This window comes from Crotalus tigris, unplaced genomic scaffold, assembly GCF_016545835.1.
Source record: "Crotalus tigris isolate CLP2741 ecotype Arizona unplaced genomic scaffold, ASM1654583v1 scf7180000019066.130152, whole genome shotgun sequence".
Classification (NCBI taxonomy): Eukaryota; Metazoa; Chordata; class Lepidosauria; order Squamata; family Viperidae; genus Crotalus; species Crotalus tigris.
This window is the reverse complement of record NW_024097357.1, coordinates 5,242-12,696: the sequence shown is the minus strand read 5'-3', so window position 1 is coordinate 12,696 and position 7,455 is coordinate 5,242.

Here is a 7,455-nt window from a genome sequence, read left to right as displayed (position 1 = left end):
GAATCCATATACTTGTTCTTTTGCCATTGTCCATGTAAAGGTATTTTAGAGCCCCTTCCTGAGGGAGGAGGAATCAGTGTCTAATTTTGCTTCCAAAGTTACAAAAAGGATGGCAAAAAAATGTATACCATTGCATTGTATCCATTAGAATGACAAGATATAGTAGGTGTATATATTGAGAAATAAAAAAATGTGAAATGCTTTTAAAAAATATTTTATTTGTTATTTTTATTTTCAACATATCAATACTCTTTGGCAATTTAATAATTTCCCCACAATTTTTGATATCAGTAGTACATACAACTTATAGCCATTATTTTGTGTTAGCTAGTTTATGAAATTGATGAAATAGAAAATGTAACAGAAATTGAATGAAGCCTATCAAATAACCAATAATAGATTTTTAATTATACAGAATTACTTTACAGACAAAAAAAAATCCTGTTTGATTTAGGTAAATAGGCTAAATGCATTATAATCTTAATTTTTTTATCAGTGGCTATTTTAGGCAAAGCAACAATATGCCAGATCAGACAATCTTGCACTTTACAGATGCATATAAATTTGTGTTAATAATTTTAAAAATTAGTTACTTTTTCCACAACATGAACATAAAACTGTTCACATTAGGATGGTTTTAAATTGTTATCATCTACTATTATTTTTGTTGGTTAATGATCAAAATAAAACTTAACAGAGTGACTAATCCGTTTTGCTTATTTCCTTTTGCAATGAATTCTTCTTCCTCAGGATCCAAAGAAACTGAAAGTATAAAATTTACTAGATACATATCTCTCCTGTCTTATAATAAAGAAATCTTTATACTGTTAAAATAGGAAATGTCCTAATTGGTTAAACCCAAGTAGAATTTACCATAGGAAAGCTATTTTGGACAGGTAGTTTTTAAGGCACTCTGGGGAGAGATTTAAGGTTGTATACTGTTGCTTTTTATACTTCATTCTTAAGATTATTTATTTGTCTAACTACTCTACTACTAAGAGGCTCCCTGAAGTATGACAATAATTCATTTTATGCAGATTGCACTATGATGAAAAGAATATCTATTGGCAAAATTTAATCTCTCTATTTCTCTCTCTACCTCCCATCTCCCCATCACTCTGTCCATTTATCTGTGTCTGTAAAGTTTGTCTCTGTATCCAATTATTATTATTTAAATAAAGATGCTAAATGATAGAGAACTAAATATCTCAACAATGATAATAATATCATTGAATAATTTTTATAAAAGTTTCTGCAACAATTATTCAAATATTTGCCTATTAATTTATAGCACATACAGAGACCAATTATAGTACTTGGTACTTCAAGAAGCAGAAGCACAAAATAATGAAATGCATTTTAGATTTAGACATAGAGATCTATTATTTGAGTGTGCATATAAGCATTAAATAACAATATGTCCTAATTGGATCATCTTCCAAATCTTATATTTTTCTGAAAAAAGGGAGATTCATTAAAAAAACAAGAGAAACATATTTATTCCTATGTATCTCAGCCTTGCAGTGTATTTTCAATTAGCTTATTTCCAATGGTTGGCATTGTGATGTGTCATGTACAGTAAAAGTCTTTCCAACCCAGTTCTCAAGGCATCTTTTACTTCAATATTTCTAAGACTATATATAAGAAGATTAATCATGGGACTCACAGCTGTATAGAAGACAGAGAAGAATTTCTTCACTTGTGTTAATTTCTTGGTCCTCGAGAGAAGATAGATGAACATCAGTGTTCCATAATACAAACAAACTATTATGAGATGAGAAGAACAGCTGGAGAAAACTTTTTGCCTTCCAGTAACAGATGGCATTCTCAGGATAGTAACAAGTATGGAAATATACAAGGTCACAATGAGAACAAATGGAGGCAGGGTAAGTATATAGGTAAATACAAATGAAAATAACTCAGTGAGGTAGGTGTCACTGTTGGAGATTTCTCTGATGGCAGAAAGAACATCAAAAAAATAATGATCAATTTCATTGGGGCCACAATAAGATAACAATAACATATTCCAAGTTAAGGTTATTCTCACAATGAAACCAGTTGTCCAAGATATAGCTACTAAGTAGAAACTGAGCTTGCCACTCATGAGAGTAGTATAATGAAGTGGCTTGCATATGGCGATGAATCTGTCATAACACATCATCCCTAGAATGTAGCATTCTGCACCACCTAGGCAGGCATATATAAAAAACTGTATAAAACAGGATTTGAAAAGTATACTATTATCTCCTGTAAACAGAATTTACAACATTTTAGGTATAACTGTTGAACTGCAGTAGGCTTCCATAAAAGCCAGATTTGCTAGGAAAATGTACATAGGAGTGTGGAGATTTTGATTCATCACAACCAAAATGATAATGAGGAAATTGCCAGTCAATATATAAATCAGTAAGAATACTGAGAAAAGAAGTCCTTGCACTTTTGAGACATCTCCAAGTCCAAGCAGTATGAATTCAGAAACAATAGCATGATTTCTCATATTTGCTGCATCTAGAGAAAACAAGCCATTTCATCAGTTTTACCAAGAGAATTTAGACTGGAGACAAAGAATTAAAATTATTGTAACTGAGAATGTGGATAATTATGAAACTGTTTAAGTAGCAATGTTTAAGTAAAAGTAAGATATATCAGATGAATACATGCAATATTTGGAATTTTGAAGTTCATGTCCTAGGTGTTCTCATAAAAAGTTGAACAGAATGGATTGTGTTCAGTTTACACAATATTAACTTATCAGAACTTGAGTTAGAGAAGTTGAATTCTACAAAACCTCTACACATGACAACATATTGTGCATGCACAGAGAGAAAACAGAGAAAGTTGTTCCTTATCAGATTCCCTTTAGCTTTTATGAGCAGTAGATACATTTCCAAGGAATGTTTATCAATGCACATGGGGGATTAACAGACTTAGAGATAGATAGGAAATAAAAATGATATCAGTTCCCATGCTTACTGAATTAAAATAATATTTCAAAAGTCTGATGGGTTTGATGGACCATTGTTTTCAGTGAGTCATAAAGATGATATTTATTCTCTAGGACTATACAAAAGTAGAAATTGGAACATTCTTTCTCAATTCCAGTGTTGGCTATTTTTATTTACCTGTACCCCTTTCACATTACTATCAATTTCAAAAGCTATTATTAGTCACCAAAAAAGATTCCAATACGTAAATAAAAATTTGTGGACTGTAGTTTAAAGATATGGCTCTAGAAAAAGCAATTTCATGATGCCCTATTATTTCATTTATTCAATTCTTTGAGAGGAGGAGGAGGAGGAGGAGGAGGAGGAAGAGGAGAAGAAGGAGGAAGAGGAGAGATGCTATTGCTGATGCTTGCTACCTTAAACAGCCAACATATATTACAATGATTAAAAAAACACATTTTTCATGGGTCCTCAGTTAACTCAGAAGTGTTTTCTTCTTTGTATCCACAGTATCCATCCTACATATTTCTCTGGCACCTGGAGCCCTCTAAAAGTTTTCTCCCCCACCTAAAAGAGTGACAGATATCTCTGCCTCACTCTCCTCAGTGATACTGTGTTGTTATCATGTCTTTTCAAGAAATACAGAAATATAAAAATGCAATAGTAGTGAATATCCGTAGTTCAGGTGTAGGATGAGGGTGAAGGTTCATTCTCTGAGCTTGTGGGTTATTTTCTGAACATTTCATTATCTGGCTAGGTAACATCTTCAGCAGAGTTTAGGGGATATCAGTGTATAATACCGTATATTCCGGCGTATAAGACGACTTTTGAGAGCGATGAAACAGCCTCCGAACTCGGGGGTCGTCTTATACGCCGAGTCGTCTTATACGCCAGAAATAAACGTTATTTCTGGCGTATAAGACGACTTTCTAGGCATGCGACTCGGCGTCTATCATCTTATGCACCGGAAATAACGTTATTTCCGGTGCATAAGATGATAGACGTCGAGTCGCATGCCTAGAAAGTCGTCTTATATGCCGGAAATAACGTTATTTACGGCGTATAAGACGATCGATGCCAAGTCGCATGCCTAGAAAGTAGTCTTATATGCGACTCGGCATCGATCATCTTGCAACTTGGCGTGATCGTCTTGCGACCCGGCGTCGAACTCGGGGGTCGTCTTATACGCCGGGTCGCCCTATACGCCGGAATATACGGTATATAAAAATGTAGAAAGGGAGAGAGAGACAGAGAAAGACAGAGAGAGAGACAGAGAGAGAGACAGAGAGACAGAGAGAGAGAGAGGCAGAGAGAGAGAGAGAGAGAGAGAAAGAAAGAAAGAAAGAAAGAAAGAAAGAAAGAAAGAAAGAAAGAAAAAGATTTCCTTTTTAATAAATAGTTTTATTGAGTTTTATAAAGGTAATAAGGGGATAGGGTCAAAAAGGGTCAGACAACGGTAAACATACAAAATTAAGTAGAATTAGCGCAGATGATTTTAATAACAAACATACATATTGTAAATTTATTGAAAGAATTTTTAAATGGAAGAAAAAACTATTATAAGCTAATATAACGTGAGAAAAGGAAAAAAAAGAAACAAAGCTAAGGGAAAGCTAAAAGCAAAAAAAGAACTAGAAAGGAAAGAATAAAGCTATGATGAAGTAGCTTCTGATTTTCTTTACAACAGTTATAACTACAGTTATAAATTTAATTCTTACTTTTTAATTATAACATAACCTTTTTTCTAAAATCTATTCTGTCAAAGCATCAAAACCATAAATCATAAGTTCATTTTTATTCTTATCATGTAAAGCATTTGTAAGAGGTTTCCAGTCATTAATAAACATTTTCTCTGATCAAAGAAGTAAATTAACCATTTCAGGAAGTTCCATCTTCTTCACCATAATTAATAATAACAAACCCAGGGCTTTTTTTCTCATAGAACGCCCAGAATGGAGTTCCGGCACCTTTTTCGGATGGAATCTTGTAGGGTAGGCAAGGGGGGTTGTATGACGTCTGTGAGTTCCAACACCTTTTTTAAAAAAACAAACAAACAAAGCACTGAACAAATCCATCCATTTTTGTGCATTCAGTAATTTTTCTGCAGTTATCATATTTAAAAACTGTGTTTTGTGTTCTTTTTTTCCAAATGTTTGTCCATCAATCCCAAAATAAAAATCTCGGGTTTAAATTGTATGGTCATCCTTATATTCCTTTGAATCACACCGTGCATTTGAATGTAGAAATTTCTAGCTTGTCACACAGCCACCAAACATAATAAAATGTTAGTTGCCAGCTAATGGAGAGCTCTAAAAATTGATTGACAAATTATTGTATAGGAAATAGAAAAAGTACATTGACAATCATGAATAAATAATTACTTTTCCATAGGCAGGGAAAGTCCTTGCAATAAAGCAGTAATGCAATAAATCCAGACATTGAAACTGACACCATTGTCTTCCATTCTTCTGCTTTTACCCTATTCATATCCTTTCTAAATGGGATCAGATTATGGGAAGTTTGCTACAATTGATTCTTCACCATAAAGCTCATTTTAAACAGTGATAAATAATGTGACATATTTTTATTTGGATTATCTTGGTTCAAGTGTTCTTTGAGGGAATACTTTTACTTCTGATATAATATTTATGTATATATATTTGTTTTATTTTTTATTTATTTATTCTACTTATTGATTCTTTGAATTATAATAATCCAGTTTTATTCAACTGGAGGATGAGAAAGAATATTCATTGTCATAATACAATCTCTCTCTCTCTCTCTCTCTCTCTCTCTCTCTCTCTCTCTCTCTCTCTCTCCCTCCCTCCCTCCCTCCCTCACTCACTCACTCTATCTCCTTAATAATCTATGCATTTTCTGAATAGAAGTTTCTTTGAGTATCCAATTATTATTTTAAAAAATATTATTTAAATAAAGTTACTAAATGATAGAAAATTACACATCTCAACAATAGCAAATATATAGTGCTAAAAATTCTTATAAAATCATTTTTCTCTATCAATTATTCAAATAGACATATAATAATTTATTTATGGAACATATACAGGCCAATTATACTACTTGGCTCTTCAAGAAACAGAGGAGCACAAAATAATGGAATATATTTTAAAAGTACTCTATCAACAGATTGCACTCTAAGTCTAATTAGCTGAGAAAGAAACATTTGTTTCATACCAAGCCATCATATTAGGATATATTGAGTGAAATACTATTCCAATCATACCTTTATTGTTTTTTAAAGTTTAATAATAATAATGATAATGATAGCAACAACAACAACAATAATAATAATACAAAATGTAGAATTTGTCAATGTCCTAGTCATATTCAGGGGAGAAAGAATTTTGCAAGAAAAGAAAGTTAACCCCTCCCCTTGTCTACTCTCAAGTGGAAAAGTCAAGGCAGAATGTTTTCCATGTTGAAAATATGCCACATTGTGAATAGTAGCAACAGTAGCAACTTGGCTAATGGTGATTACAAAAAGGAAAGTGGAATTGCTTTGCCAAAATCTAGCATGTGCATGTGCATTTAAACATAAAATAACAATATATCCTTATCAGATAATCTTCCATATCATATTTTTCTCTGAAATCCTTGCAAAAAGGAGGTTAAAAAACAAACATAAAAATGTATTTCTTCCTAAATTATTCAGCCCTAATATACAGGTATCTTTTCAATTACCTTACTTAGAATACTTGTCATTATGATATGTCATGCATAATATAAATTTCTTGAACCCACTGCTCAAGGCATCCTTTACTTCCTTGTTTCTAAGACTGTATATGAGAGGGTTAATCACTGGACTCAAAGCTGTATGGAAAAGAGAGAAGAATTTTTTTACATGTGTTGATTTCTTGGTTCTGGGGAGAACTTGCTTGTTCCATAATACAAGCAAACCACTATGAGATGAGAAGAATAGGTAGAGAAAGCTTTTTTGCCTTCCAGTAACTGATGACATTTTCAGGACAGCAACAATGATGGAAACATAAGAGGCCAAGATGAGAAAAAATGGAGGCAGGGTAAATATATAGGTTAAAATAAAGGAAGTTAGTTCAGTGAAGTAGGTGTCACTGCAGGAGATTTCTCTTAAAAATAGCATCACAAAAATAATGATCAATCTTATTTGATTTGATTTAACATATTCAAAGCCAATGTTGTGCTCTCCATCAACCCAGCTGCCCAAGACACAGCTGCTAAGATGAAACTCAGCCTGACACTCATCAGAGTAGCATAATGAAGTGGCTTACATATAGCTAGGTATCTGTCATAAGACATCATTGCTAAAAGACAGCATTCAGTATCTTCTAGCCAGGCATATATATAAAATTGTATGAAACAGGATTTAAAAAGTATATAGTTATCTCCTGTTAACAGGATTGACAACATTTTAGGTATAACAGCAGAGCTGCAGCAGGCTTCCATGAAAGCCAGATTCACAAGGAAAATGTACATAGGAGTGTGGAAATGTTGATTTATCACAACCAAAATG